The sequence below is a fragment of the Triticum urartu genome, chromosome 4, assembly GCF_003073215.2.
Source record: "Triticum urartu cultivar G1812 chromosome 4, Tu2.1, whole genome shotgun sequence".
Lineage (NCBI taxonomy): Eukaryota > Viridiplantae > Streptophyta > Magnoliopsida > Poales > Poaceae > Triticum > Triticum urartu.
In genome coordinates, this window is record NC_053025.1 from 817,436 (window position 1) to 829,315 (window position 11,880).

The 11,880-nt window shown below is 41.9% G+C and overlaps 1 long non-coding RNA gene across 1 annotated transcript; it reads right to left on the minus strand.

Moving 5' to 3' along the window:
* Window positions 1-410: 410 nt before the first annotated feature.
* On the minus strand, window positions 411-1,215 carry LOC125553301. The gene is made up of 5 exons (XR_007304022.1): window positions 1,190-1,215; window positions 1,049-1,087; window positions 898-945; window positions 658-795; window positions 411-552 (listed from the first exon to the last, which is right to left on the minus strand). It is a non-coding gene; the product is annotated as an uncharacterized LOC125553301 (long non-coding RNA).
* Window positions 1,216-11,880: the final 10,665 nt, after the last annotated feature.

The following is an 11,880-nucleotide window of genomic DNA, read 5'->3' on the forward strand; positions in this document are numbered from 1 at the left end:
CGTTAACCAGACCATATGTCTCTGTCGATGTAGCAGTATATGCTGAATCAGGATGCGATAATAATGTTGTATAGGCAGAGCTAGTTGCGTTGTCTGGTTGAACATGGTTAATAAATGTTACACAAAAATTAATTGGTAATGGTTAGAACACTTGATTCTTACCAGACAAATTAATGGCGCGGAGTTTATCTTCTTCAAGAGCAAGTTCTTTTTTCCTACGATAAGAAGCTCTCCTCAGGGCGTTTCTATGGGCTCTTTTGCGTTCTTCTTCCGTTAGTGGAGCATTATCTTTTGTGACATTGAAGTCATATGATTCAGAACGATGGGTCAGTATTATACGATGGTATACCAAGGGGAAGCCACGCATACAAATAGATAAACAATGACTACCTGATGTACCGGATGTCACAAGCTTAGGTTGACGAACATTCGTGATATCACCTAGGGCACGACGTTGAACGATGTGGCCATCGACTTGTTGTATTTTCAAACCCTGTTTTTTGCTAATGCGATAAGTTTCCCGCCTCAAGGCTTTGTTAAGTTCCTTAGGGTCTACAACGCATATTAAACATACGGTAGTTAGTGAATAAAAACAGCCATTGCATATAGCAAAATACCTGAAAACATGTCCACAAGTTAAATGCCTTCACAAATTACCAGATTTCGACAAGCAGCGCTGTTGATCCTCTATTTGTAACACGACATCTTGGATTTTTTTTATATCCTTAGCTGAAAGCATTTGTGTGTTGTCAGGTTCCTTTGATATATGACTTTGATTCCCGCATCTGATTTCGTCTGCAGCATGTCAAAAATATCAAACAGAAAGATGGTAATGCTTTTTCACAACATCTGTACATAAGGTCATATTCGATGTTAGACAAGCATCCGTGGGAGTACCTGATAGATTTGTCCCACCGTTGATATATTCGTCTGGAGGTTCACCCTCTGTAGAACACCAATATATGCAGCATAGGCACATGTTGTTAATGAAAATGACCAATAGTAGGGTGACTATCAAGAATTAGATGGTTGGAACCCAACAACGAACCATCATGAAGGTCTTTAATCCGTGGTGAACTTGTTCCACCTGTATAGTGATACCCAGTAAATAACAAAAAATCAATGAAATATACACTACAAAAATATGGTTATAACAATCTTGACATTTGTAATGAGGCTGAGAGAGTACCATATTCATCTAAACTAAAATCCAAATCATTGGTATTCGGAGCTGTGAATGAATCCTCTTTATGCTCTCCATCTGTAGGATGACAACCAACATGAATATAAGGACAATGTTATAAACGTCGTACCTACATGGCAACATTCCCAACAATAGTCACACAAGCTCTATACCTGTAACAGTAGCTGAATTGTCCACACCAGTCTCCGCTATGGATAAGATGCTTGCATTGTTATCTTCAACTATTGTACATCTTGTAAGGACTGAAAAGCATTATGCATTAATTATGTGAATACGAAAAGTGCACATAACTCATGCGTAGCAGATTATGATAGGTTAAAACATTCCCGTAGATTTAACTTCAACAGTTATCACGCTATGAAAGCTTGCGAATGTTCGTTAACACATGTGTAGTAATTTCTCATATAAATGCTGCATACCTGTAGAAACGTCCTCTTCTGGTAGCTGATCAACTGCCCTGCTTCTTGAATTACCCATGTGTACCTATGAAATTAATTGCTATACATCAGTTAAATGCTGTATTGGCAATGCGAATATACTGTAAGCTGGCATGAGTATATTTAATTGGCACCAAAACAGGTTCTGTGCACATACTGGACCAGATATATAAAAAACGGTGGTTTTGCTAGTAGTTCGAAAAGGCAAGTGAATTCTGATGGGAAATTAATGTTAGCTATGCAAAAACAATTATGGTCTCCCATCAATGTAACATGGATTGTTGGTTACGGAGTCGTATTTGGACTAAATCAATTTCAACCACCTGATGCTCACATTGGCATAAGACCCTTGACTTTTTTCAGATGGCATAGAAACCTAGATTGTTTACTATTGCATGGAATCTATTAGATTAAAGTGTTATAACTACCTTATGTTTGTGACACTTTTTGCATGTGATGTTGTTTCGAGGATGGAAAATGGAGATCCTCTGCAGTTGTGAGATGCAAACTCGATGACACCGTCACCGATGCCTGTTGCCACTTGATGATTCACCACCTGCAAGCATTTGGGGCTGTCAAAAAGTGATAAACAGGTATGGCTGCCAAATAGTGACAAACATTTCCGATTCAAAACGGTGGTTCATATGGAAGGATGACATTATTTCCCACTCTGAACGATTTTGTTCATCCAGCATCTACCTGCACTCAATCATTTTCAACCATTTGACTATTTCCTGTTGGCATAGAAACCTTAACTTTTGCATGTCACCAATTAGAGTCAAGCCTCTTACCTACCTTATGTTTGTGTCAACTAACCTCCAGATGCTGCTGCTGATGACACCCCACCCTGGGGTCGGCACCAGGCCCAAACTCCTGTCAGTTATGTGCACGAAAACTGAGTTCCTTGCAATGAGATGATTCAATTTAGGGCTGATAAAATGAGAGCAAGAGGTATGGCACAGTTGACCATGTTGAACCGAGATCACAATGCCAGTACGACCACGGAACCGATCAGAGATGCAGATTTGTAAGAGTAGTAATTGTAAAGGTAGGAATATGTAAACGCCACACCTGACACCTGATTTTGCAATCGCCACTCCGGCGGCGACTGGATCCACGGAACCGATCAGAGATGCAGATTTGTAAGAGTAGTAATTGTAAAGGTAGGAATATGTAAACGCCACACCTGACACCTGATTTTGCAATCGCCACTCCGGCGGCGACTGGATCCACGGAACCGATCAGAGATGCAGATTTGTAAGAGTAGTAATTGTAAAGGTAGGAATATGTAAACGCCACACCTGACACCTGATTCGCCACTCCGGCGGCGACTGGATCCACGGAACCGATCAGAGATGCAGATTTGTAAGAGATTGCACGCAGGTCCGCTGAAGAGCGACGGATCGGGGACGTGAGCCTGTCTTTGCACCCGGACGGCGTCGTCGCCGGGATAAGACTGCACGCTGTGAAAGAGACCTACGGTATGAGCGCTTGTGGCGGCGGACAAGGGTTTCAGGGTTTGTGACGGCGGCCAAGGGTTTGTTTCAGGGAGGCGGGGACGAATGACCGCGGCTCGCAATGGGATCGAGGTCAAGACGATCAGATCGATCAGCCCGTCATTTCGTAGGTTAACCGTGATTGATCGTTGTAGGGATTTTTTCTAGCTGTGAACCGGCGTGGTTCAGAATGGGCGTAGTTGTATCTTGACGTTTTTTTTATTGGTTGGGAGGTAAGATGCGGGGGACCGATGGAAAGCCGGAGGTGGGACGAAGTACCAAAAAAAACCAGGGAAGGTGGGACGAAAATTGACCGGCGGAGACTACCAACTGCTCCATTAGGAGTAGAGATATTGTAGCTGTGTTCTGAATTTCGGCTGAAAAGAACAGATTTCGGCCGAATTTCGGCCATCTCGGCCTGGGGTGAAATCTATCCTTGCCGAAATTGGTCAAATTTGAGTCAAATTTCGGCCAATTTTTTTAAAAATATCCGAAATTCGGCCATCTCGGCCTGGGGCGAAAAAAAAATCTCGAACCGAAAATCAACATGCAGTACTGTAGTAACTAATGGTGGTTTAGCTGCTGTACTGTCAATTGTATATACTCAGGGTATATCTAGTGACTGAAACTACATTTGTTTTAGTTGAACACTAACCAAAACTACTTTAGTAACAGAGCAAACGTGAGTGGCACAGTGGTCATTTCGAGGAGATGATTGATTAGCCACACTATATGAATATCAACATACATAACCAAGATCCATGTAGGTGTAGCCATGTCATGATTGAATAACTTGTGTGTACCAGGTGCTGTTATGACAGATATGACAGATGTGAATATAACCATAATCCAGGGCAGCCTGAAGTTGTTACTGCTGCCCTCCTTGAATTTGTCGAGGAGGATAGGTAATGGTATACTGCTGCTATTTTAGCCGGTGTATGACTGCTAATAAATAAACTGGACTAGCTGGGACTCTCATCAGCCTATTTTATAACTGTGAATCATCGAATGAAATTAATTTGCCGATGAAAAAATCTGAGGCGCTTGCGGCAGCGACGGAGAGTTGGGTGCTGACGGGGGAAGGTGGGCACTGATGGAGAGCTAAGTTTCCCCCATGTCTCCCGATGGGAGCAGCGTGGGTCACAGGCGAACAAGTAGTAGTTGACCAGACCAAACATACATCACAAGGATATAATGGCTTGCCTAAAACAGGATACGCTACACAATAGCACACAAATAACTTTAGTGCAACAAATTGAGTAGACATATGACCTTAGTGTTTTACTAGAACAAGGTTAGAATGACATTAATTTTGTAGCAGTACTCCAATAGATATTTGCTAGAATGAACAGCAAGGTTGAATTGATGAGAAAAAAAAACCAACTCGTAATCCCTTACTTCACATTAATAGTCGTTGAGATGGAAAACAAATATAGACAGCAATACGACATCGATAACTAATCTAGCTAGCTCAGCTTAACCCAAAGCCGTGGAGGAAAAACATGAATATCCAAATAAGTAGGTCCAAAACAATCTGGGGCATTCCACCCAAGGTGAACTGTGACGTGGGAAACGAATAATTAGCATTTATTATATCCATCATCATGTCGTTGTTGGGTTGCTGCTAGACAAGGGGAACCACCAGGAAGAGCAAGAGGCATCATTTGGTTATTATTTCTCGAACTATTCTGAAGGTGTTCCCGGACTACTAGCGCAGATGGCTGTCTTGCACTACTTGGTCAGATTTCTGTTGCCTCCCAATCACACGGTGCGTAGCCACGTAGTAATAATTGGCCTACTCATCTATAGTGACTCAAAATCATGCAGCAAGGCAATGCCCGCAACCACTCGAATCTGCCTATTCCGTCCAAAACATGTAGTGCATTCGAACATCATGGAGAGGTGGCTAAATTTATAGTGTCAATCTTGGGACCGGCCTATGTGGCATATAGAGATTAGATGGTCACTATTGGGTAGAAGTGTGTGCAGATGCAGTTCTTAAACTTGACTCACCCACCAACGTTCTGCATGAAGTATGTTTCCGGCGAAATAGTATCAGCCGACACTAAGATGGTAACTCCCACGGTTTTAAATATGATATTGTCTCACCAGAAAAGCATGGATGGAGTTTGATACTCCCTCCGATCAATATTACTTATCGTTGAAATGGATGTATCTAGACGTATTTAAGTGCTAGATGCATCTGTTAAAATACTTGCACTATGTAAAGAGCACCAATCCTCATTAGCATGGCACTTTGTGGCTTCATTCCACAATCCCACTTTTACTTTGCTCATTTTTTATTGAGCGGAGTGCAGTGGGGAGGGCAGCCGGCAGCCATACCGGCATCGGCCACGCCACCATCGCACCGCTTCATCTCAGGACCTCATCAGACTCTGTCAAACAGCTGCGACTCCCTCTGTCCACCGGGTCTATCTCCATCCTCCTCAGTCCCATCCGGACCTTACCGAACCCTCTCCGAAGACCAGGGTGCACCACCATCGGCCACCCACGTCCTTCCCCGCACACATCGGTCACCTGCTTCGCCCGCTAGTCATCGCCTGACCTCATCAGACTTCGTCGAGATGCGGCGGCTCGCTTTGGCCACCCGGTCTATCTCCGTCCTCCTCGGTCCAGGCCGGAACTCGCAGGACCCTCGCCGAAGTTGGCCAGACCTAACCGGTAGTTCGTCGGACCTCCACCCCCCGGAAGACCTATCCAAAACCTCGCCGGGACGGTTCGGAACCTATGGGAAACCTCGTCATGACCATTCTAGTCCTATCGGAAAGCTCGTCGCGACCGTTCGGGACCTATATGAAGACAATTGAAGCCCCGTTGGAGTTGTCCGGACCTTTCCGGGCTTCTCCAGCCTTCAACGGAAGCTCACTACTACGCTCTACGACCAACATGTTCCCCACAATCACTACGCACTTCGTCAATCGACCCCTGATCGGCTCCATCGATCCTCATAGCGGTAACTCCCCGATCGCGAGATCAAACGACCCTTGCTCGGTCGTGGTACGAAGAAATAAAGGACCACTCCGACCCATATCCAAGGTAGCACTTGAAGGGCGTCCCAATCCAAATCGAGAAACCCCTACTTTGTGGAGATTTAGGTTTCTAATAAAGGAAACTAGATCATTGGTGGTGCGCCTTGTTGCGCCCATCTATTTTGAATGTTGTATAATCGAGATATGCTACTTTTTATATAGATACCTAGAGAAGATAAATTATGTCAAATGATAAAAATAGACAGAAATAAGTTGTTCCGCAAAAAAAATTCCTTTCATTTCAAATGATAGGCGGTACAATCAGTAGGAAGTAATAACCTAATTAAAATGGAATGATATATCATACTATTCCGGGAATGGGCAACTTCCGGACTTGGCGAAAGTGATTGAGCTGCACCTATGCTCCTTGTCGAACGAGTAACATTCAACAAAAAATTGCATGGAACTGCAATAATGCAACGGAGAAACCAGTCTAGCAGCATAAATTTGCAGCTCTGAACCCAACTATAAAGACAAAAGATCGGAAAAGTCAATAGTTTCGTTCTATGAGTGTTCTATGAGTGTTAGAAGGGATAGAGAGGATTGGTGGAATCGTTGGTTTATTGCTTGAGCCTCGTGGGTATATATATACACTAGTAGAAAAAGGGTCAAATGTGAAGCACAATAGTGCCGGTTTGAATTTGAGCCGGCACTAATGTGTACATTAGTGCCGGTTCATGGCGGCGATCAATAGTACCGGTTCGTGGCGAACCTTTAGTACCAGTTCATGCCACGAACCGGTACTAAAGAGGCTGTGTCAGCCTGTGGTCGGGCTATGGCCCCACCATCACCATTTAGTGCCAGTTCGTACCACGAACCGGTACTAATGAGGTTATGGTAAGCTGTTTTTAGTCCCACCTCGCTCCCCTAACAAGGCCTTTACCACCTTAAATATGTTATTTCTCAAACTATCACAAGCACTTGGTCTTCATTGAACTCTATGTGTAGAATTTGTGGCAGCAATATGAGTCTTCATCGGTTTATAAATCGTTGATGACTCATATTGACAATTCAGATTGTACACACAAAGATCATTGATGATCAAAGTATTTTTGATGTATAAGATCATATTGACAATTTAGACTGTAAAGAAATATAAGATCATGATCTAAATGCTCTTATATTTTTTGCGTTCAGTATGCACCATTCAAAGCGACGCCATCAACTTTCAACCGTTTATGCCTTCATTTGCTATTTTTCATGCATTTAATGATTTGTTTTGAGAACTAAATGACCTGGAAATTGAAAAGCACTACAAATGAACTCTGAAAAAGTTGAAACTTGGCATGGTATCATCATTTCACCCACATATCATGTTCAAAAAAGTAGAGAGGATTACGGCAAAAACTGGATGCACTTCGTTTACAAACTGGACAATCTCTTTCGAAGTATTCGGGTTTCTGACGAAATTAAACTCATCTGTTACAAAGGCATTTCATTTTTTAAACTTATTACAACTCCAGACTTTTTGTGCATTCAGTATGCACCATTCAACTGCTAGGCGGGAGGAGCTCTTTAGTACCAGTTCCAACTGCTAGGCGGGAGGAGCTCTTTAGTACCGGTTCGTGGCGAACCTTTAGCACCGGTTCGTGCCACGAACTGGTACTAATGAGGTTGTGTCAGGTAAGGCTGGGGCCCCACGAGCACCTTTAGTACCGGTTCATGGCATGAACCAGTACTACAATTTCTTAGTAAGCTGTTTTTTAGTCTCACCTCGCGAAGAGAGAGGGACTAGGAGCGGTTTATAAGCCTTGAGTGCAGAGATGATGAAGAAGAGGCTCAATGCTCACGTTGCTTAGCTTCAAGCCTTGAGGAATATGGTAGACTGCACGGATCTATGTGCAGTGCAGTTTACACTATTCCGAAAGGCTTGAAACTAATTAACGAGTATTGCACCTCTTTTTTATTTTTAATAACTTATTACAACTCCAGACTTCTTCTGTTATGGCAAAAACTAGTTGCACCTCGGCATTTCATTTTTTTAAACTTTGGTTATAACTCCAGATTTTGACCATCAATAAATAAATAAAACAGAAAAGAAAAAATAGCAGAAAAGAAAAAAACTATAGCCGAAAAGAAAAAAATTATATAAAAAAACTACTCAGAAATAAATAGAAGAAAATAAATATAGCAGAAAAGAATAAAACTACTCAGAAATAAATAGAAGAAAAAATAAAGCAGAAAAGGAAAAAAAATTATACTTGCTATTTTTCATTCGTTTACAAAATGACCGTGAAATTGAAAATCACTAAAAATGAACTCTGGAAATGTTGAATTTTGGCAAACTAGATGAAAAACTACTCACAAATAAATAAAAGAAAATAAATATAACAGAAAAGAAAAAACTATACAAAAAACTATGCAGAAATAAATAGAAGAAAATAAAGCAGAAAAGAAATAAAACTATAAAAAAGAATTGGGGCGCTGCCCTGTGGGCCTGCTACGCCACGGGCGTGCAATTACAGGCCCTAAAGGCCCAGCAGACTCACAGGGCAGCGCGCAGAAGTTAGGCCCACAAGCCTGCTATATAGAGGAGTTCAGAGAGGCAGCCGCAGCTGAGTTTATAAACCAGTGCGGCTGCCCTTCACCGGACGAGGTGGGACTAAACTTTGTGCACTGCGGGGTGGCAGCGCAAGGCCTTTAGTACCAGTTGGTGGCTCCAACCGGTACTAAAGACCATCCTTTAGTACCGGTTGGAGCCACCAACCGGTACTAAAGGCCTGCTCTTCCCGCCTCTTGGCCTGGCCAAAGTTGGCCTTTAGTACCGGTTGGTGGGTCCAACCGGTACTAAAGGCTCATCCTATATATATAGCACTTATGGAAATTTCAGTTACATCTCCCCACTTCGTCTCCAACCTCTCGCGACATCGCCGCGCGCCGCTCGATCCCGTCGTCGCCGCCCGTCGCCCGTTGTCCGTCGTCGTCGTCGCTGTCCCCGCCGCCGCCCGTCGTCGTCGTCGTCTCGCGCCGCCGCCCCGAACGCCGCCGCCGTCCGTCGTCGTCGCCACGGTCCCGTACGTCTCTCGCACACGAGCACCGGCGCCCCCGCCCCGTACGCCGCCGCCCCCGCCCCGTACGCCGGCGCCCCGCTCGTACGTACGGGGCGGCGGCGTACGGGGCGGCGTACACACACATACACACATACACACACATATACACACACATACACACACTACACACATACACACACACATATTTTTTTTACTTATTTTCTGTTTTCTGTTTTTTAGAAAAGTTAATTAGATGATCGAATGTTAGATTAATGTCGAATGTTAGATGAATTAGCTAGATAGAAAAGTTAGAGATGAATATAGCTAGATATTAATTAGCTAGGTGTATAAAGATTTGAACTAGTTGAATAATTAACATAACTAGTTTATTTTTAGTAAGAAAATTTAGGTATCTGAGATTTGATAATCTAATTAAAATATTATTTGTTAATGAGTTTTTCTGTTTAGTTTATATAAATGTTAGATTAATGTCGAATGTTAGATTAATTAGATAGAAAAGTTAAATATATAGTAATGTCAATTGTTAGAGATGAATATAGTTAGATATATTAATGTCAAATGTTAGATGAATATATATTTGAATTGGCTAGATATTAATTAATGTTAGATAGTAATAAGTGTTTAATGTTTCACCTATATGAACATAGGAAATGTCATCTGACGACGAAAAAGATTTCATTATGTGCGAACACTGTGAAGACCAGCGCGGCCTGTGCGACAGAAATTTCCTTGTTGATGGTAGGCACTTCAGCATCAAGCTGAATGAGACATTCGAAGTGGATACAGTAAGTCACAACGGCAATTATTATTTGAATGCAAAACTTATGCTTCATTTGCTTCAACTTATAATTTTAAAGCATGACTTATGCTTCATTTGCTTCAACTTATAATTTTAAATTTTCACTATTCTACTAGCATATCCCCTGCCATGCAAGAATTTTCTTCTTGGATAAGATAGGTTTTAGTGCTATAGATGATATGGAGGTAAAGAGAGTTTACTTGAAGACCGAGCATGAGTATACTTTCAACGTCAAATTATATAATAGAGACACATACACCCATTTTGAATGCAAAACTTGGCAAGCACTATGCAAGGCTTATGCATTTGAGCCTGATATGGTTATCACCTTTGATATTCGTCCGAAAGATGATATTGAAGGTAATATAGACATCTAGGTCGATGTGCAAACGCCTCCAGTTCTACCATTATGTGAGTTTTTCTCAACCATGCATGCATATGTTTATGTCTTTGATACAGTTTATTCAAAAATAGTTGACAACTAATTTGTATGGTCATCTTATTTCGGTTCAAGCAAACATGTCCGGCGCTTGGTAGACAGGACCTACTACTGCCCTGAGGCTCAACTAAACTGCGAGGAGATAAGTCATTATGTTTCATGGTTTGAGCATCTTCATACTGTCAAGACAATCTTTTTTTCCTGAACTTAGAAATGTTAGTACTCAAAACGTGCGACCAATGGTGATCGTATTGAACTACGGTCACATCTATAATCGAAAGATGGTAAGATTTTTACTATTTATCCTTAGTGCATCTTTTGCATACATTATTTTTGAAGCTAAACTTTCATTGCTAAGTATATTAATTACTATACGATGTTCTTCAACAGGGACTTCCGATGACTGTTGTGACTCAGTGGATCGAGACAAAAGGTCGCATGTCAATGGTTAGCTTACGACCAAGATTTCCTACATTGCACATGAGTGCATTCAGGATTTCTGAAAGCAAAGAATGCTTAATAGTGAAAGATTGGAGCAAAATTGTTAACGATCGCAGAGAAGTACTAGGGGCAGCAAGGAGAAGCGCAACCCAAGATTAGGAGACAGATTCATCTGCATGCTCCAGTATGATGAATCAGGAGAGCTATACATGTTCTATGCTATTCTACCTGAGAGGGAGCAGCAGGAGTGATTTAGCTAGTTCATGCTCTTAGTACTTGTCCTCTCTCATGTCCGTATTGTCCTGAACTTCGATGTTGCTAGTTCATGCTCTTAGTAATTGGTGATGATTATGTTGAACTCGATAATATCTTTGCTTCTGTTACAAGTGAATGTTTCTTCTTTAAGTGTTGGTGATGATTAGATAGCGGTAATGATTATGATGATTAAATAGTGGTAACTAATGACGACTATGATGATTTTTAGCTAGCTAGAGTTTATTTATTTATTAATATGTGATGATGATGATGATGAGTTATTAATATTATATATATCATTTATGAAAGAAACCGCAAATTAGTTTGAACTGGATGGATCCTAGCTAAGTGATCTATATATATATATGCCATATCCATATCCATATCAAGTATAACAACTTATTATAACGTAAAACAATCCTAAATTAAATTGATAACACAAATTTAAATGAAAAATAAAAAATAAAACAAAAACCCACAAACATTTAGTACCGGTTGGTGTGCTCCCGGCCCCCGGAGCTGGCTCGTGCCACGTGGTTGCCCTTTAGCACCGGTTCGTGCTGAACCGGTACTAAAGGAGGGGGGCTTTAGTGCCCACACTTTAGTGCCGGTTATGGAACCGGCACTAAAGGGCCTTACAAGCCGGTGCTATTGCCCGGTTCTGCACTAGTGATAGGAGTACAATGGCCAACTTGGAGTGCAAGACAAGGCAGGACCAAATCCTAGTCTACCCTATACTTCCTAATAA